We start from the raw sequence: 21,401 nt of genomic DNA, 5'->3' as shown, positions 1-21,401 counted from the left end.
CTTCGTTTCCAGCCATGTCTGCCTAAATCGAAAAATCGCAAACCCCTAATTTCAGAGTAATTCCACCTCTTTCGTCCAAACTTCGAATCTGAGCCCTAGAATTGAGATCGTGGCTTTGATACCATGTTAACTGAGCTAGATTGAGCTAGCTACATCAAAACTTCATACATGCAATGAATCATCGACAATGAAACAGTGAAATCGAGGAGAGAAAGGAAGAGAGAACAAGAGAGAAGAGAGAGAAGATTCTAGATAATTTTCTGTTTATTCTGTTATGATCTTTGAAATGAGATCCGTGTGATCTCTTTATATCAAATTACAAGTTCTGTAATTTCTCTTATTTACAAACTACTCCCTTCTAGTTTCTTGTAGGTACCTATAGCCCCTTCTCTTTAATAAACTGCGTCAAGCCAAGTGATAAAATTTCAATTGTTAAGGCTAAATCTGTCCTACCATTGTTTTTTCTAGTAAATAAGTGCTCAAAACATTAGCAAATAATCAAAACCAATGTAAGCGAAAATTGTTTCACACGACGAAACATATGCTCAAATTTTGTGTGTCTGTATTGTGGGGCTAAGACTCCCTTTCTTGTTTCATAAAAATAAGGATTCATTTTCTGTTAATCCTCCTAAAATGGAATGAGTTTGCAATTGAAGGTTATCCATTAACCAATTGACTGGAAATATTGCTCTAGTCTTTGTCATATACCCGAAGTTTCTCTTCATGGATCCCATAGTAAATTCTATGGATAATCCTTGTAGGAATTGGGAACCCGAAGGGTGGTGCCGTGCCATTTTCATATTATCAGCTGCTCATTTTATTATTGATGAATTAATTGGCTGCTATGTGACACTTCTTCTGCCGAAATTTCTATATCATTCCCCTTCGCATGTTCCCTCCCAAATTTATAAATTGTTATTTATTGTGTTATTGTTGCTTCGTATTTGTAGATACTTGTAAATGTTGTTTACGTACGTGTCTTGTCATAGCCTCGTCACTACTTCATCAAGGTTAGGCTCGATACTTACGGAGTACATGGGGTTAGTTGTACTCATACTACACTCTGCACTTCTTGTGCAGATTTTGGAGTTGGTCCCAGCGGCGTACCATAAACTTGCTCGGATTCAGCTACCCAGAGGAGATTTGAGGTATAACTGCACAACGTCCGCTTTTCTGAAGTCCCCTTCTATCTTATCTTAGCTGTGTATTATCTTTCAAACAGCTTGAATTTTATTCAGACCTTTATTTGTTTTATTCTAGTAGCTCGTGCACTTGTGACACCAAATTCGGGGATGTATTTAGAGTGTTCGATTGTTATTTTAACGCTGGCTTGCCTAACAAGTGAAATGTTAGGCGCCATCACGGTCCTGAAGGTGAAAATTTCGGGTCGTGACAGTATGGGTGTGCACCATAGAAATTGTGACTCAATTGATTTTGTAGGACTGTGTAGTCAAGTAACTTTTTATTTTCCATGTATTTTTCCGTGTGTTCGATAAACTGAGATGTGACTCATATTAGAAATCATGCTTAGGTTTATACTGATATTATTGGGACCCACTGAGGACATTTCTGTTGTTGAGTTAATTGCTTAAATTGAAATTTCATACTCAATCATATTCATTCTTTTACACATCATATCTTAGTATCTGTTGCCATTTATTGATACATCATATCATCATGTCAGGCCGATTTTCATGATATTGTGAACCCGAGAGACCGGATAGACTATTGACTGAGTGAGGCTGAGGGTCGGATTGTGAGTGATATTTATGGGATCGGGTTGCACGCCGCATCATGACTTTATTTATTTATGCCTGGATCTGGATTATTATAGCGCTTGGGCTGAAGGAGCCCTTCCGGAGTCTGCACCCCTCCCCACTCCAGTGTGCGCAATTGATTTTATATTGAGGAATAGATCTTTCCTAGGCATAGATCTTGCCCGAATCATATATATTAAGGGATGGATCTTCCTTGGGCATGGATCTTGCCCGGATCAATTATATTTTTGGGATGGATTTTTCCTGGGCATGGATCTTGCCTGAATTATTTATATTTTTGGTATGGATTTTTCCTGGCATGGATCTTGCCCGAATCAATTATATTTTTGGGATGGATTTTCCCTGGGCATGGATCTTGCCTGAATCATTTACTTCCTCCGTTTTAATTTATGCGAACCTATTTTCTTTTTAGTTTGTGCCAAAAAGAATGACCATTTTTCTTATTTGAAAATAATTTACCTTTATGCAATGATTTATAGCCACATAAAATATATGTGCCTCATTTTATACCACAAGTTCAAAATTCTTGTCTCTTTTCTTAAACTTTGTGCCCAATCAAATGGTTTCACATAAATTGAAACGGAGGGAGTATATTTTTTGTATGGATTTTCCCTGGCATGGATGTTGCCTAATTATCTATATTGAGGGATGGATCTTTCCTGGACTGAATTGGCCTTATACAGTACTGAGTGACTGACTGTCAGTGCTATATATTTGGGGATGGATCTTCCCTGGGCTGGATTGGCCATATACAGTACTGAGTGATTGAGTATTACGAGAGCGTGAGTACATGAGTTCATCATTGAGATACATTGCATTTGACATGCATACTTGAGATATAAGCAAAAATATGCATTTCCTCTTGCTACCCGATTTTGGTGACATTCATAATTTCATCTGTATATTGACATGTAGGCATAGAGATGTATTTCCCTCATGCTATCTGAAAAATGAAACATATTATTTATTGTTGAAAGGTTTTTGGGAAAAATCATAGCTTTCAAACTTATTCATATATTTTTGAGGTTTTCGGTGAAAGATCGGGGATCTAGTGTTATACTTGAAAAGCAGGTTTTCAGTAACTGTGAATTATATGAGCTATTTCTCGTACCATCTTTATTATACTATTATTAACTGTTGCTGGTTATTGGAGTTGGACTCTGACCCTTGTTCCAGCTTGTCACTACTTTCAACCTAAGGTTAGGTTTGTTACTTATTGAGTACATGAGGTCGGTTGTACTCATACTACAATTTTGCACCTTGCGTGCAGATTTTGGATGTTGATGTTACATGGCGAGAGCTAGCATTGAAGATGTACCTGCAATCCGGTCATAGATGCCTCTTGTTCTTGATAGCTTTAGAATTATTAATCTGTTCATGTATATTTCGAACAGATGATGTATTTTATTTCCTACCAGCTTTGTAAATTCTAAATCTTAGAAGCTCATGAATTGTACTACCAGTCCTTGGGAAATGTGTTAAAGTTTAGTTATTTTATCATTAAATTCTTAGTAAATCTCATTAAATTAGATTATTGTAAATTGGCTTCCCTAGCGGGTTGGGTTAGGTGTCATCACGACTAGTTGGATTTTGGATCGTGACAGTAGAGCATGCTTGGAGTGGCTGACTAGGCTGTTTAATGTTATTTTCAGGACAAAGAGGATACCAGATGAGTGGAGGTGGAGTACGATGCTTCCGTTGTACAAGAACAAATATAATATCCGGAATTATAACAACTATAGGGGTATCAAGTTATTGTGTCATACCATGAAAGTTTGGGAGAAGGTGGTGGAAGGGAGGGTAAAGAGGGCGTTGTCTATATCAGACAACCAGTTTGGGTTCACGCCGGGTCGTTCTACTACAGAAGCTATCCACCTTATCAGAAGGTTGGTAGAACAATATAGAGATAGGAAAAGGGATTTACACATGGTGTTTATTGACGATAAGACATACAGTTTGTGCTCATACTTTTTGCTCTTTCTTCTTGTTAATTCTGCTTACTTTTTGTTGTTCTTGAATCAGTAGGCATTCTTGAGAAGAGATTGTTATAGTTATTAATTACCCAGAACTAGGTATTCTCCTTAGAATTAGGTATTCTCTTTACTGTTATCTGCTAACTGCGTATTCACTTGATTAAAACTATAAATCTTATTATATATATTAACTCATTTACTTCCCTAGAGAGCAAAGGTTAAAAGTGATATTGTTTACTAATTGATATAAAATGAGATGTAAAGTTAACCTTTTATTTTGTTTCAGAGTTCCTTGCATAGAGATTAAGAAGAAAAAGACGTTGAAATTCCAAATCCCCCTTCAGGTGCCTTAGAGTTGTGCTTTTGCCCTGGTTTTTTCCCATTGCTTCAGTCCGACAACCTTATTGTCGATGGTATATCCCATGCTTTTGGATTTTCATGTCCATCTCCATAGCTGCTAACATGTTATATTTTTTTCCCAATTAGCATTTGGATTTGGGGTCATTCTCTATTTACTTTCTGCCATGTTTCAACTATTTGATTAAGGACCTCAATTTCTACAGATGTTGACTCTATCCATGTCGTTTATTTGAAAGGAGTTACTGATATTGTACCATAATGTCACCTATAAATATGGAAGATATTAAAGAAATATCTCGCTGGGTGGCAGCCCAACCTGCTGTCACAAAGGGAAAGTGAGGTCTCAAATGTTGGCTGGTGAGTCCTTGTGATCTTTTTGACTCTACATTTTGTACCGTTCGTTTAATGTTATTCTTGAATCATCATGATAAATTTCTGTTCATGAGCTATCTTGGTAAGAAAATTTGTTATTAGCCTATCTGTTGAGGTAACCTTATGAAAATTCTTGGTAACTAAGCAAACTTTCAAAGATTTTGGGTTTGCTTGTTTATGGGCGTTGGTTAAATTTTGACTTTTTGGGTGTCGAGCCATCGATGGGAATTTGCAGTCGTACCCTATATTTGTGCTACCTTTTAACCTGTACCCTATTTTTAAAAATTATTGATTTGGTAGCCAGTTGACAAAAAATCCGTAATAATATGATAATTACACCCCTGATAGTATTAACATTAGCATGTTACTTTGGAGATGACCTCATTCACATTAGCATACTGTAAAACAAGCCCTGATAAACGTAGTAGCATGCTAACGTTTGGAGATGACGTTGTTTTACAGTACCAGGGGTTATTCATTAGCATGCGAGATGGTGTAAAACTTCAGCCAATTACAGTAGCAGCTGAAGTTGTTTTACATTGAAGCTAAAACTTCATGCTAATGCATGCTGAAGTTATTTATCCTGCAGTCAACAGTTTTGTCATGAGTTTTATCCAAAACTTCAGTCTAAACATGTTGAAGTTATTTAGTTCATTTGCTAAAACTTCAGTTTAAACATGCTGAAGTTATTTAGTTCATTTTCGAAAACTTCAGACTAAACATGCTTAAGTTTTTGTCTTGCAATATATAATTTTCTAATGAGTTTTTGCTAATGCATGCTGATGTTATTTAGTTCATTTTCTAAAATTTCAGACTAAACATGCTTAAGTTATTTAGTTCATTTGCTAAAACTTTAGACTAAACATGCTTAAGTTATTTAGTTCATTTGCTAAAACTTCAAATTAAACATGTTTAAGTTATTTAGTTCATTTGCTAAAACTTTATACTAAACATGCTTAAGTTATTTAGTTCATTTGCTAAAACTTTAGACTAAACATGCTGAAGTTATTTAGTTCATTTGCGAAAACTTCAGACTAAACATGCTTAAGTTTTTGTCTTGCAATATGTAATTTTTTAATGAGTTTTTGCTAATGCATGCTGAAGTTATTTGGTTCATTTACTAATATGCTTAAGTTATTTAGTTCATTTGCTAAAACTTCAGATGATATTCAGGAAAAGGTGCATGTGGCTCTCATTGATGACAAGATGCGGGAATCGAGGCTTAGATGGTTCGGACATGTTCAGAGGAGAAGCCCAGATGCTCCGGTACGGAGGTGTGAGCGGCTGGTTGCGGAGGGCACGAGAAGAGGTAGAGGGCGGCCTAAGAAGTATTGGGGAGAGGTGATCAGGCAGGCTATGGCGAGGCTCCAGATTTTCGAGGACATGCCACTTGATAGGAAGATGTGGAGGTCGAATATTAGGGTTGTAAGTTAGGAGGTAGTTGAGTCGTGCCTTACTTCGTATCATTGTGGGACTAGCCATGTAGGGTTTTTGTCTAAGATAGCTAGTGACAATGTTGTGGCTTACTATTTCGCTTTTCAGTGCATGTCCTATTTACTAGCTATCGCTTTTGCTTTGCATCTCTCTTCTAGATTTCATGGTGTTCTTATTTTTCTTATGATTGTTGTGGTGATACTAATATTTACTAATATTGTCTCCCTTTGCTTTGCATCTTTTTTCTGGATTTCATGGTGTTTCTATTTTTCCTATGATTGCTGTTGTGATACTAATATTGTCTCCTTTTTGTCCTTTTATCTTTTTTTTTAGACGAGAGTCTTTCGGAAACAACCTCTCTACTCCTTCGGGGTAGGGGTAAGGTCTGCGTGCACACTACCCTCCCCAGAACCCATTAGTGGGATTTTATAGGGTTGTTGTTGTTGTTTCTAAAACTTCAGACTTATCATGCTTAAGTTATTTAGTTCAGTTGCTAAAATTTCAGACTAAACATGCTTAAGTTAGTTAGTTCATTTGCTAAAATTTCATGTCAAAATATGCTGAAGTGTTGTCCTACAGTCTACAGTTTTGTCAATAGTCCTGAAGGGCAAAATCGTCTTTTTAAAATGCTTTTAACAAAAATGGGTACGGATACAAACGAAAAAATAAAATGGGTATAAGTTAAAAGGGGGCGACCATATAGGGTGCCCCATGCAATTTTTACGCCATCGAGTGGTTAACTTGGGAGGCCCAAGGTGAAATTCTTGTTGAATACAAGGTGTACTTGAATTCTGCCTATGTAATTAGTCATGATTGGGGGCTCGATTCGTCCTCTATTTGAAGCTTCATGTCTTAGTCCATTATAACCTTATAAGTTGAGAATGAATTATATGTTGTCATGGTCTCTGACTTAGGAGATGACACTCTCTGATTTTCTTTGTTTTTCACTTTTTGGTTTATGAAACTTCTACGATATTTGCTCTTCTTTAAAATTATTTTTAGTTAAAGTGGTAATTTTGAAACAAAAAAAAACAAAAAACTTTAAATCAAAAGCTTAAAAAAGGAGCAATCGGAACAAAATACAGAGGAAGAAACAGAAAGTGGGTGTTATTATGTGGACAAGTAATTATCCTTCAAATTTGAATGTAGTCAATTTAATTTGATTCGATATAAGTATACTTGTAGTACAACGATATTAAATTAAAAATGATGTAATATTGTTTAGATGATCATTCTTTTCCACGTAACAGTTGATTAGTACAACTAATTGTGGGATTGATGTAACGACCTGACCGGTCGTTTTACTTTTTAGATATCCGTTCCCCTAAATAAGACTCCCCATATGTGTTTTTTCTATATTATGACTTGCGGGGACGGTTGGTTCGGGTTTGTAAGAGTTCGAGTTGAAATCAGAACACTTGGTTCCTTAGTTTGGCTTTAAAAAGTTAAGTTTGACTTTGGTCAAATTTTTGAGTAAACGACCTCGGAATCGGGATTTGACAGTTCCAATAGGTTTGTATGATGATTCTGGACATGGGCGTATGTTCAAATTGGGTTTTGGATGACCCTGGAGTGTTTCAGCGCTTAATGTTGAAAGTTGGCTTATTGAAGGTTTAAGAGTTCTTTAAATTTGGTTTGAAGTAGGCTTTAGTGTTATCGAGGTCTGTTTGGGATTCCTAGCCTGGGAATAGTTCCGTATGGTGACTTAAGACTTGCACGCAAAATTTGGTGCCATTCCGAGTAGTTTAGATATGATTCGGCGCGTTCGAAGCAAGTTGGAAGAACTTGAAGTTCCTAAGTTGATTCGATTTGGTTTGGGGTATGATCTTAGTTTTGGTGTTGTTTTCTGCATTCCGAGGGTTCGAGCAAGCCCGCCTCATGTTTACAAACTTGTCGGGTGCAATATGGACGATACGGATTGAGTTAGAACTCGAAAGGGGCTACTGGTGCACGGGTTCAGATGTGCCCGCACCTGCGAGCATTAGGCAGCAGATGCGAGCCCACAAGTACGAGCTCTTTACTGCAAAAGCGACTTTGGGCATTTGGTCAATGGTAAGCAGAAGCAGAGAAACATGCGCATAAGCGGCCTTGCTTCTGCGATGAGAAGTCTGCTGGTGCGAGGAGGCCGCAGATGTGCTACACCCTCCGTAGAAGCGAGATCATATCCGCAGAAGCAGAGCTAGCCAGCCTGGGCTAGGACTGCACTTGCGATGGATTTTCCGCAGGTGCGGCGCCGCAGATGCTGCCCCAGGTCCGCATAAGAGGAAATATTGCTGGGCAGAAGCTTCATTTATTACGGGACTTAGGCCACTTTTGACCTATTTTTCTCACTTCTTAGGCGATTTTGGAGCTTCTTAGAGGGGGGTTTTCACCTACCTATTGGAGGTAAGTAATTTCTATCCAATGTAAGTTAAATACATAGATTATGGAAAGATTTTAACACATAAAATTGTGTAAATTATGGGTTTAGATGAAAAACCTAGGTTTTGATAAAAATAAAACTTAACCACGAAAATGATTATGGAATGGGATGAAAATTATATATTTGAGTTCGTAAGGCTATGGGTAATGATTAACTTCGAAAATTTCCGGAATCCGGGCACGTATGCCCGGGAAAGAATTTTAGGAATCTTCCAATTTGGGTTGGACAATTACTCTGATAGTTAAATTATGAAGTTTTGAACATGTATTGATTAATTTATACAATATTTGACTAGTTTCGGATTTTTCGGCACCGAGTTGAGGATTTAGAGTGAATTTAAGGCCGAAAAGTGAGCTTTGAGATAAGGTAAGTCTCTTGACTAACCTTGTAAGAGAGAAATTTCCCCATAGGTGATTTAAATTACTGTTTGCTCTTAATTGTGGGGGATACGTACGCACGAGGTTACGAGAGTCCATGCGTAGCTACTAATTATGTTTATTTCCGGGTAGTTTAGGACCTGAACCATGAGATACTTGTAACGTTTGCACCATGTTTGTTAATTAAAGTTCCTAAAATTATTTCCGAACTTGATAGAATAATTGTAAAAGATCGACTTCCACTTACTTGAGTTTTGGCGGGACATTTGACTGTTAATAGAAATTGTGCTCCTTTATGTATTAGCTCTGTAATAACTTTCTAACAGAATATTTATAAAGTATCCTCTCTTCTTGTGGAGCGGGCCGAACGCCTCGTCAGTAGAATAGATGCATCTGTGGTTTGTGCCGCTCGACACTCGACAATGTACACATTATTCTGGATCGGATCGTACGACCTCGACATAATCGCTCGTGATAATACTTGGACTTTACTTTTTTATTTGATATCATTTCATGGCTTGGGAGGTTAAAACTATGTAAGACAGAAATTAATTTGGGACTTATCATATGTGAAAGAATTATTTATTTTCTGCTTATTATGGAGTTATTATTATTATTTACATAACCCATGCTTATTATGGAGTTATTATTATTATTTACATAACCCATGCTTATTTAGAGCTTTTGTATTTTTATTGTTAGCCCATAGTAAGTGTCGATGTCGACCTCTAGTCACTACTTCTTCGAGGTTAGACTTGATACTTACTAGGTACATATTATTTATGTACTCATGCTACAATTCTGCACTAACCGTGCGGGATCTGAGGTAGGTGCATCTGGCGATCACATCGGCGCGCATCCCCATTACTCTGAGGCCTAGTGGTGAGCTGCTTCTTGAGCCATTTCGCAGCACCTAGAGTCTCTCTTTTGCATTCATTTTCTGTATATTCTCATTTCAGATAGTAGTTAGAGTTTTGTATATTCTACTAGTGCTCATACACTTATGACACCATGTCTTGGCACACATACTAGTAGACTTAATGGTTTTGGATTATTATTATTGTTATGATTGCACTCAGTTGCTTTCGTTTTCTTTATTTAAATCTGCTACTTCTTAATATCTTAATCAAAGGAATTTAATTACTTGGAAACTTATTAAAAAGAGTAATCACGTAGTTAGTTCACTGTTAGCTTGCCTAGCGGCGAAGCTGAGCGCCATTATGGCCTATGGGAGAAATTGGGTCGTGACAACATGGTATCAGAGCACTAAGTTCACGTAGGTCTCACAAGTTATGAGCAGGCTTAATAGAGTCTTGTAGATAGGTGCAGAGACGTCTATACTTATCTTCTAGAGGCTATAGGGTATTAGGAAACTACTCTTTCTTCATCTCCTATCGTTCAGTTGATGTTGTACTAAGTATATTTCTCTTATTCCCACACAGATAGTGAGAACGCGCACTGAAGAGTTGCTCTAGTTATGCTATCAGTGGATCTAGTAGAGGATCCTATTATTGAGGAACAGGGCGAGGTGCCTATAGCAGAGCCAGCCCCGATGGATTTCATGTCTGCACCGGGATTCCAGGAGGTCATAGGCCGTATGCTGCGGTTCATGGATTCCACGAATTAGGCTGGTTTATTTCCAGTAGACCCAGTCACATCTCAGGCGGGGAGGGGGGAGCGCAGGGCCCATAGGTGGTGGCAGTCATATCTTCTCGGCACACCAATAGTTTCTCCTCCCATGACTTGGGATTAGTTCACACTCCTATTCCACCCTCTCAGAGGGAAGAGTTGCGGTTTCAGTTCGAGCAGCTCCAGAAGGGTCAGATGTCAGTGACCAACTATGAGGCAAAGTTCTCTGAGTTGTATCGCCATGCACTTATGATACTTCCCACCGATGTAGAGAGAGTGCGGGGGATTATTGCAGGTTTGCACTCTGGTATTCAGGCTACCATGGCCCGGGATATTGAGATGGGGACTTTTTACGAGCTAGTCGTGGAGATTGCTTGGAGGATCGAGGGTGTTTGTCAGCATAGATGGGAGCAGGCTATGAGGGAAAAGCAGTTTTGGTATTCTGGAGTGTTCATGGGTGTCTCGGTTGGGGGCAGAAGCCAGTTTGTAAGGGGTCAGTCTAGCAAGCCCACATATCCAACCCCGCCGCCTCCCTGGGGTGCTCCAGTGCAACCTTATTTCAGTGCCATGCCAGAGAGTTCCTACCGCCCAATGGCTATTCAGGGTTCCTCTAGTGGGTATTCAGGCCATCAGTGTCAGACTTCAGGTCAGCAGTCCACCGTACCGAGAGGTTGTTTCGAGTGCGGGGATCTCACTCATGTGCGGAGGTTCTGCCCCCGACTTCGGGGCAAGGTAGGGTCAGCAACCTATGATTCCAGCACCAGCTGCCCCATCAGCCGTCCGACAGCCCATAGGTGGAGGGAAAGTGGGTAGGGGCCATTCTAGAGGTGGATGCTAGTCAGGTGGAGGCCAGCCAGGTGGCGCTCCAGCTAGTATCTATTCTTTTCCGTCCAGACCAGATGCACTGGCCTCAGATGCCGTGATCACAAGTATTATTTCTGTATGCGGTAGGGATGCTTCAGTACTATTTGACTGAGGTTCTACATATTCTTATGTTTTATCTTTGTTTGCTCATTTCTTGGGTGTTCCTCGTGAGTCCTTGGGTATTCCTGTTTATGTGTCCATACCGGTGGGCTATTCTGTTATTGTGGTTATTAGACCAGAGCAGACCTTCTGTTGCTCGATATGACCGACTTTGATATCATCCTGGGCATGGACTGGTTATCTCCATATCATGTTATTCTTGATTGTCATGCTAAGACTGTTACCTTAGCGATGCCTGAGTTTTCTAGATTAGAGTGGAGGGGTTCGTCTATCAGTGCATCCATTCGGGTTATTTCTTTTCTGAAGGCTCGACACATGGTCGAGAAGGGGTGTATGGCTTATCTAACCCATTTTCTTTATACTACTACAGAGACTCTGGCGATTGATTCAGTGCCCGTCACTACAAAAAAAACTGGAATTAGCTACGAACTTCGTCGCTAATCTATCGCTAAATCGCCCGTAGCTAGCAAAATTGGTTGATAATATGTTGCTAAATGAGATTATTGATGGATTTTTCTGTTTAGCTACAGAATTTGTCCGTCGCTAAAACCAAATTTTTTAGTAGTGCGTAGTACGGGAGTTCTCCGATTTATTTCCCTATGATCTTCCAGGCATGCCACCAAATCGTAATATCGAATTTTGTATTGATTTGGATCCAGGTACCCAGCTTATCTCTATCCCACTGTATGGCATGACTCTGAAAGAGTTAAAGAAATTGAAGGAACAACTCGAGGAGTTGCTAGCAAAGGGGTTCGTCAGACCGAGTGTGTTGCTTTGGGGTGCACCGGTGTTATTTGTGAAGAATAAAGATGGGACTATGCGGATGTGTATTGATTGCCACCAGTTGAACAAAGTTACCAATAAGAACAAGTACTCGTTGCCACGTATTGATGATTTGTTTGATCAGTTGCATGGTGCTAGAGTGTTTTCTAAGATCGACTTGAGGTCGGGGTACCATCAATTGAAGATTCGGGATTCGGATGTTCCGAAGACGGCTTTCCGGACTAGATATGGCCATTATGAGTTTATAGTAATGTCCTTCAGTTTGACTAATTCCCCAACGACATTTATGGATTTGATGAATCGGGTGTTCATGCCATATATTGATTCATTTGTCATTGTCTTCATTGATGACATTTTGATCTACTCGCGTAGCATGGAGCAGCACGAGCAATATTTGAGAGAGGTGCTTCAGACCTTGCGGGAACAGAAAATATATGCTAAGCTCTCCAAGTGTGAGTTCTGGTTGGATTCTGTGGCATTCTTGGGGCATGTTGTATCAAGCAAGGGTATTAGGGTGGATCCCAAGAAGATCTAGGCAGTTCAGAGTTGGCCCCGTCCTACCACAACGACTGAGATGGGGAGTTTCTTGGGGTTAGCAGGTTATTATCATCGATTTGTGGAGGGCTTATCATATATTGCAACATCTTTGGCTAGATTTACCCAGAAGGGTGCTCCATTTACCCAGAAGGGTGCTCCATTCTGATGGTCCGATGATTGCGAGGCGAGCTTTTAGAAGCTCTAGTCCGCATTGGCTTCAGCACCAATGTTAGTGTTGACTTCCAGTTCAATGATGTATACTGTGTATTGCGATGCTTCGCACATTGGTTTAGGGTGTGTATTGATGCAGGATGGGAGAGTTATTGCATATGCTTCACGTCAGCTGAAGCCCCTTGAGAAGAATTACCCTGTACACAATTTGGAGTTGGCTGCGATTGTTCATGCTCTTAAGATCTGGAGGCATTATCTTTATGGGGTGTCCTGTAAGGTTTATACTGCTCATCGCAGCTTGCAACATTTGTTTAATCAGAGGGATCTCAATTTGAGGTAGCACAAGTGACTTGAGTTTCTAAAGGATTATGACATTACCATCCTATATCATACGGGCAAGGAAAATGTAGTTGTGAATGCCTTGAGTAGGAAGGCGGGGAGCATGGGTAGTTTGGCATTCATTTCAGCAGAGAAGAGGCTACTAGCTTTGGACATTCAGTCCTTGGCTAACAGACTGGTGAGGTTGGATATTTCATAGCCCAGCAGAGTTCTTGCATGCATTGTCGCTCAGTCTTCACTATTCGAGCAGATCAAGGCTCGCCAGTTTGATGATCTGCACTTGTTGGTTCTAAGAGATACGGTACTGCAGGGTGGTTCCAAGGAGGTTAGTATCGGTAAGGATGGTGTTCTGCGACTCCAGGGTCGCCTATGTGTTCCTAATGTCGATAACTTGAGGGGGAATATCCTAGAGGTGGCACACAGTTCTCGGTATTCTATTCATCCAGGTGCTACGAAGATGTATCGGGACCTGAGGCAGCATTGTTGGTGGCGGCAGATGAAGAAGGACAGTTGAGTATGTAGCGAGGTGCCTAAATTGCCAGCAGGTTAAGTATGAGCATCAGAGGCCAGGTAGCCTACTTCAGCAGATGACTATGCCTAAGTGGAAATGAGAGCGCATTACTATGGACTTCATAGTTAGGTTGCCACGGACCTTATGGAAGTTTGATGCAGTTTAGGTCATTGTCGATAGGTTGTCCAAGTCGGCACACTTCGTTCCGGTTGTGACCACGTATTCTTCAGAGAGGTTGGCCCAGATTTACATTCAGGAGATTGTTCGGTTGCATAGTGTGCCTGTTTCCATCATATCAGATAGAGGCCCTCAATTTACTTCACCTTTCTGGAGGGCAGTACAGAGTGAGTTGGGGACCCGGGTAGAGCTCAGCACAACCTTTTATCCACAGACCGACGGGCAGTCGGAGCGGAGAGTTCAGATCTTGGAGGATATGCTCAGAGCATGTGTGATTGACTTCGGAGGGCAGTGGGATAGGTTCTTGCCTTTGGCCGAGTTTGCATACAACAATAGTTATCAGTCCAGCATCGAGATGGCTCTATTTGAGGCTTTATATGGTCGACGATGTCGTTCTCCCATCGGATGCTTTGAGCCCGACGAGGTTAAGTTATATGGTACTGATTTGGTAAAGGATGCGTTGAAAAGTTAAAGCTGATTCAGGAGTGACTTCGCACAGCACAGTCCATACAGAAGAGTTACGCGGATCAGAAGGCACATGATTTATCATTTATGGTGGGCGAGAAAGTTCTCTTGAAGTTCTCGCCTGTGAAGGGAATCATGAGGTTCAGAAAGAAGGGCAAGTTTAGCCCAAGATTTATAGGTCCATTTGAGGTGTTGAGACTAGTTTGGGAGGTTGCTTATGAGCTTGCTTTGCCTCCTAGTCTGTCGAGAGTTCATCCGGTTTTTCATGTTTCTTTGCCTCAGAGGTATCATGCCGATAGGTCGCATACGTTAGACTTCAGCACGGTTCAGCTAGATGAAGCCTGAGTTATGAGGAGGAGCCGATTGCCATTGTTGACAGACAGGTTTGCCAGTTGAGGTCCAAAATGATTTATACGGTAGCAGTTTAGTCGAGGGGCCAACCAGTCGAGGAGGCAACTTGGTAGACCTAGGAGGACATGCGGAGAAGATATCTACACCTATTCAGCACTCCAGGTATGATCCTAGACCCGTTCGAAGACGAACGTTTGTTTAAGAGGTGGAGAATATAACGACCCGACCAATCGTTTTGCTTTCAAGATCTCCGTTTCCCTAAATAAGACTCCATGTATGTGCTTTTACTATTTTATGACCTGCGGGGACGGTTGGTTCGGGTTTGAAAGGGTTTAGATTAAAATCGGAACACTTGGTTCCTTAGTTTGGCTTTAAAAGGCTAAGTTTGACTTTGGTCAAATTTTTGAGTAAACGACCTCGGAACCTGGATTTGATGGTTCCAATAGGTTTGTATGATGATTTTGGACTTGGGCGTATGTTTGTATTGGATTTTGGATGACCCGGGAGCATGTCAGCGCTTAATGTTGAATGTTGGCTCATTGAAGGTTTAAGTTTCTTTAAATTTGGTTTGAAGTAGGTTTTGGTGTTATCGAGGTTCGTTTGGGATTTTGAGCCTGGGAATAGTTCCTTATGGGGATTTAAGACTTGGACACAAAATTTGGTGCCATTCTAAGTAGTTTAGGTATGATTCGGCGCGTTCGGAGCAAGTTGGAAGAACTTGAAGTTCATAAGTTGATTCGATTTGGGTTAGGGTATGATTCCTAGTTTTGGTGTTGTTTTTCACATTTCGAGGGTTTCACAAAGTTCGCCTCATGATTATAAACGTTTTGGTATGTTTGGACGAGGCCTCGGGGGCCTCGTGGACCTCAGGTGCAATCCGGACGATGCACGAATTGAGTTAGAACTTGAAAGGGGATCCTGGTGCACCAGTTTTGGTGTGCCCGCACCTGCGAGCATCTAGCCGCACATGCGAGCCCGAAGGTGCGAGCTCTTGGCTGCAGAAGCGACTTTGGGAATTTGGCCAGTGGTCTGCAAAAGTGGAGAAACATGCGCAGAAGCGGCCTTCCTTCTGCGATGAGAAGTTTGCATGTGCGAAGAGGCCGCAGATGCGATGCACCCTCCGCAGAAATGAGATCCCATCTGCAGAAGCGAATTCAGCCAGCCTGGGCTAGGAACACACCTGCGATGGCTGTTTCGCAGGTGCGGCACCGCAGATTCGGCCCCAGGTCCACAGAATAGGAAATACTGTTGGGCAGAAGTTTCATTTATTACGGGACTTAAGCCATTTTTGACTCATTTCTCTCATTTCTTGGGAGCTTTTGGAGCTTCTTAGAGAGAGGTTTTCACCTAGCTATTGGATGTAAGTAATTTCTATCCAATGTAAGTTAAACACATAGACTATGGGTAGATTTTAACATGTAAAATTATGAAAATTATGGGTTAAGATGAAACACCTAGGTTCTGATAAAAATAGAATTTAACCACGAAAATGATTATGGAAAGGGGTGAAAATTATATATTTAAATTCGTAAGGTTATGGGTAACGAAAATTTTCGGAATCCGGGCACGTGAGCCCGAGTATAAATTTTAGAAATCTTTCAATTTGGGTTGGGGTAATTACTCTAATAGTTAAATTATGAACTTTAGAACATGTATTGATTAATTTATACAACATTTGACTAGTTTTGGATTTTTAGGCACCGAGTTGAGGCTTTAGAGTGAATTTGAGGTTGGAAAGCGATCTTTGAGACATGGTAACTCTCTTGCCTAACCTTGTAAGAGGAAATTTAACCTATAGGTGATTTAAATTACTATTTATTCTTAATTGTGGGGGCTACGTACGCATGAGGTGCCAAGAATCCGTGCGTAGCTACTAATTATGTTTATGTCTAGGTAGTTTAGGACCCGAACCATAAGATACTTGTAACATTTGCACCCTGTTTGTTAATTAAAGCACCTAAAATTATATCAGAACTTGATATAAGAATTGTGAAAGACCAATTTCCACTTACTTGAGTTTCGGCGGGACATTTGACCGTTAATAGAAATTGTGCTCCTTTGTGTTTTAGCTTTGTAATAGCTTTAAAACAGAATGTTTATAAAGTGTCTTCTGTTCTTGTGGAGTGGGCCGAACGCCTCTGCAGTAGAATAAATACATCTATGGTTCATGTCGCTCGACCCTCGGGAGTGTACACATTATTCTAGATCGGGTCATACAACCTCGACATAATCGTGCGTGATAATACTTGGACTTTACTTTTCTATTTGATATCATTTCATGGCTTCAGAGGTTAAAACTATGTAAGACAGAAATTAATTTGGGACTTATCATCTGTGAAAGAATAATTTATTTCCTGCTTGTTATGGAGTTATTATTATTATTATTTATACAACCCATACTTATTTAGAGCTTTTGTGGTTTTATTGTTAGCCCATAGTAAGTGTCGATGTCGACCCCTCGTCATTACTTTTTCGAGGTTAGACTTGATACTTATTACGTACATGTTGTTTATGTACTCATGCTACACTTTTGCACTAACCGTGCAGGATCTGAGGCAGGTGCATCTGGCGATCACACCGGCACACATCCTCGTTACCCTGAGGCCTAGTGGTGAACTGCATCCCGAGCTGTTTCGCAGCACCTAGAGTCTCTCTTTTGCATTCATTTTCTGTCTATTTTCATTCAGACAATAGTTAGAGTTTTGTATATTCTTTTAGTGCTCATACACTTGTGACACCAGGTCTTGGCACACATACTAATAGACTTAATAGTTTTGGAGTATTGTTATTATTATGATTGCACTCAGTTACTTTCGTTTTATTTATTTAAATCTGCTGCTTCTTAATTTGTTAATCAAAAGAATTTATTTACTTGGAAACTTATTAAAAAGAGTAATCACGTAGTTAGTTCACTGTTGGCTTGCCTAGCGGCGACGCTGGGTGCCATCACGGCCTATAGGAGAAATTGGATTGTGACAATTGATGTGCCTCCAAAAGAGAAATAGTGGGGTACTTTTTTGTTGGTTATATTATTGGGTGCGGCCATTCATTGAACCCTGCGTGAACGCGAGTTGCTTTGTGCACTATATTACATCTTGTTCGCCCACTCTTCATTCAGGGTTATTCGAACCAGGGGAGGATCTTCCACCATGTTGGTCTTAGCACCCGTACTTCTAACCTATACAAGTAGGTTTTTAACCCACATTGTCTGACCAGTACAACTATCTCGAGGGCAAAACCTCATAATGTGACCAACCTCTCTGCAAGTGTAGCAACTTTGAGATGTACCCCAACACGCGCGCCTAGGAAGGAAGCGCGCTTTGGGATGCGGAGGAGATTTCCCGGGCCGAGCCATAATTTTTTATTATAAAGCACATCTACGGAATAAGAGAATCTCTTTCGAGGTCAGAAATCAGGTTGTTTCTGATGATGAAAAGGCTTGTAGATCTTTGGCGAATCAACAGGGGTTCTTTCGAAATTTCATACTAGCTACTCCCACTACTGTTACCCCTAAGTATTGCATTTTTTGTGAGAGTTCGGCCTAGTCATTCTACCTTTGTCAAATCGGAACCAACACCACTGCATTGCGCTCGAACAGTTGAGCGGCCGCTGGCACTTCCATTTTTTCGTGTGCCCAAAAGCCCGCCCGCCCGCCCGATTTTAGAGACCCTTTCTGATTCCCTCACCCAATCTCATGAGAAGCAAGCCCTGCCTTAACCTGTCCTCAAACAGCCAGCCCTCACCAGGCTGATGGCATTGCTAAATGCTCCGCCACGAAGCATGCTTTCCTGAATATAACAGATGCGGAAGTGGCTAAAGAAGTCGAAACTGGGGAGGCAGAAGGAAAGACATTCAGTGCTGAAAGAATGGAACTCGCTCTAAGGGACCCCAACTTACTCCTTTTTTCAATAACTCCAATCATTACTAGAAAATGGCAAATTTCCAACCGTCAAATCGGTCGAAAATCGAGCTTTTCCGACAGATTACCGACCGAAAAAGGTCGGTCGAAAAACACATGGTCGCAAATAATTTGTGACCGAATCGGTCAAAAATTTCCGACGAATTTGGTTGCAAATTGAAAAATAAGGCACGTTTAAATATAAGAGATTTGCGACTGAATTCGTCGGTAAATTTCCGACCGATTCGGTCGCAAATTTAAATTATAAAATAAATACATAATTTAAATTTCCGACTGAATTAGTCGTAAAATTTGAGAATAAATAAATTTTAAAAAATCAATTTTTTTTTTGAATCGGTCGCAAATCTAGGAATGTTTTGAGACTGATTCAGTCGCAAAATCCGCTCCAGATCTGAAAAAAAAATTAGCAGAATTCTGCTGTATTTTTAACTATACCATCTACCAAATAAAACAGGCAACAATCTCAAACCTAGATTCAATCATATTTTTCGACAACAATCTAAAATCTAGATTCATCCCAAACTTGTTCCACTATTAATTTTTTGTGGCTTTTCGAGTTTTGATAACAAAGATACTGTGAAAAAACGAAAATTACAAACACCAATTTCAGCAAACAATGTGTTTTTCTCTATGAGGCTTAGCAAAAAATGAAAACAAAGAAGAAAAAATCGAGGGAGATAGGAAAACTGACAGCCAGAGGGGAGAGAGAGAGGTGTCGCCAGAGAAAGAGGTTTGTCGCCGGAGCACCGTGATGCCTGGGGGAGGGGGTTTCCAGCGAGGAGAGAAAGAAAAGAGAGAAGGAATAAAAGAAATAAAGAAAAAAGAAAGGGGTTGGGTTTTTTAAAAACTATTTCCGACTGAATCGGTAGGAAATTTAAAAAAATAAAAAAAATTCGATTGATTTGGTCGCAAACGAGGTCAACGAAGTCAGACCTCATTTTAATAAATTTTTGCGACCGAATCGGTCGCAACTTTTTTATTTTTTCATTTTTCCGACTGAATCGATAGCAACTTTTTAATTTTTTAAATTTTTTCGACCGAATCGGTCGCAATCCTGTTTTTTATTTTTTATTTTATTTTTAATTTTTCCGACCGAATCGGTCGCAAATGCCTTCGCGGTATTTTCCGGCAAATGTTATGACGGATATAGACGGAATATCCGCCGTAAACATTAATAAAAATTAAAAAATATATTTTTATGCCATTTACGATCGATTCCGTCGGAAATTTCCGACTACTTTTTTCGGTCGGAATATTTCGGTCGGAAATGGGCCGTTTTTTAGTAATGATTACGTGATATTCCGTCTGAGGCGCGAATCTTGAGATTAATATCATAGATTTTTCTAGGCTGATATGGTTGTCACTTTCTTTTCTTTACTTTCAAGATTATGCGACCTTTGTCTTGTTTGTAAAAATTTCTGCAGGTAAAATAAGCTCCTGGTGCAGTTCACTTTAGATTTTTGGCTTGTATACTACTGAGCTAGACCTTAAGGTAGGCATTTTGCTTTTTTTTGTTGGGGAGATTATGAAGTACTAAAAAAGTGAAACTTTGTCATAAAAATGGGATTTTAAGATTATAAAAAAACTGAACAAGTTGGAAACTAATTTACATAGGAGGGGCGATAAACCTTGCCTCCCTAAGATTCATATGAAAATAAAAAAAAGTACAGTGAGTTCCTATGAAAATTACCTGTGTACAGATGCAGTAAGAAATATCTGCGATTAGGGTGCGTAGTCGTCAAGATTTTCGGAAGTCTTTATACAGTTCATTACTTCAAGACTATCCTTGAAGCATACTTGTTTAGTAAATGGTGTAAAAAGGAATGACATAAAATTGCATGATTTTTATTCTGAAGTAGGTTAGGGGAATTGCTGATGCAACTACTTATTTAATGTAAAATTCCAATTGCCAATTGTTTTTGCTGATGCATCCTCCTTGTGTTCTCTTTGAGTATATTCTGGTGGTGCTGTTTTCTTGTTACCTCTTCCTGCTGTAGTTACTCAAAAACATCTCCGATTCACTATAGTTGTTGCATCAATTTCTCTTCAAGTACTGCTGAAATCATCTTCTTCTATCCCCTTGTGCGTTAGATGGCAGTGTGCTCTGCAATTCTGTTACTTTTGGAAATTCTACATTTGATATATTTGAATTAGTAATCGGCTGGTATTTGATGGTTCGTTTAATTGAAATATTCTTTCTTCTTCAGTGTTGCTTAAGTTTTCTCATTGCAGGTTCTCTTATAACAACAAATGTTTGTCTAACAAACTAACCTTCAAAAGGGATGCATCTTTCTTTTGTCTGGTATGCAAGAACGTACCAGGGAAGCATGCTGAAGAATGTACTTTATTGAAATTACATCTATCATAATCTTTTTGTAATTTTGTACAAACTTTGTTCCTAGACAGATTAGGTACCGACGGGGAACAAATCAAAGAAATTTTTGATGAACAATTTGGTATTGGAGAATGAACGAGGAATTGAAAGTAAACACAGAGTTAAGAAGCAAACGAACGGCCACTCACCAAAAGAGAAGAGAAATGAGAGGGAACTAAAATCAGAGAAAGTTGGGGATGTTCCTTTCAAATTGCAGAGAAGAAACGATATGGGTAAATGAACACGGGGAAAGCTAAAAGAAGAGTATTACCATTTTGCCTATACGGATCTTTGCAGTGTTGAGTACATATCTTTGCAATCTTACTGAACTATTGAAACAAGTACATATCTTTCAGTGTAGAGTCTTTTTGGTACTTTTCGGGCTATACAGATACAAACATAATGTTGTCGGGCATATATGCCCGTGCATAGCACGGGCACCGGC

General features: G+C 39.9%; 1 long non-coding RNA gene across 1 annotated transcript; it reads left to right on the top strand.

Annotated features, from left to right (window-relative positions):
- The first annotated feature begins 4,054 nt into the window (after nucleotides 1-4,054).
- Nucleotides 4,055-20,054, top strand: LOC108947351 (uncharacterized). Its single transcript, XR_001971790.3, has 3 exons — nucleotides 4,055-4,164; nucleotides 4,315-4,468; nucleotides 20,007-20,054. It is a non-coding gene; the product is annotated as an uncharacterized lncRNA (long non-coding RNA).
- The last annotated feature ends 1,347 nt before the right edge of the window (nucleotides 20,055-21,401 follow it).

This window comes from Nicotiana tomentosiformis, chromosome 4 (genome assembly GCF_000390325.3).
Source record: "Nicotiana tomentosiformis chromosome 4, ASM39032v3, whole genome shotgun sequence".
NCBI lineage: Eukaryota > Viridiplantae > Streptophyta > Magnoliopsida > Solanales > Solanaceae > Nicotiana > Nicotiana tomentosiformis.
The sequence above is the reverse complement of the archived record's forward strand: the minus strand, read 5'-3'. Positions and strand labels throughout refer to the sequence as shown.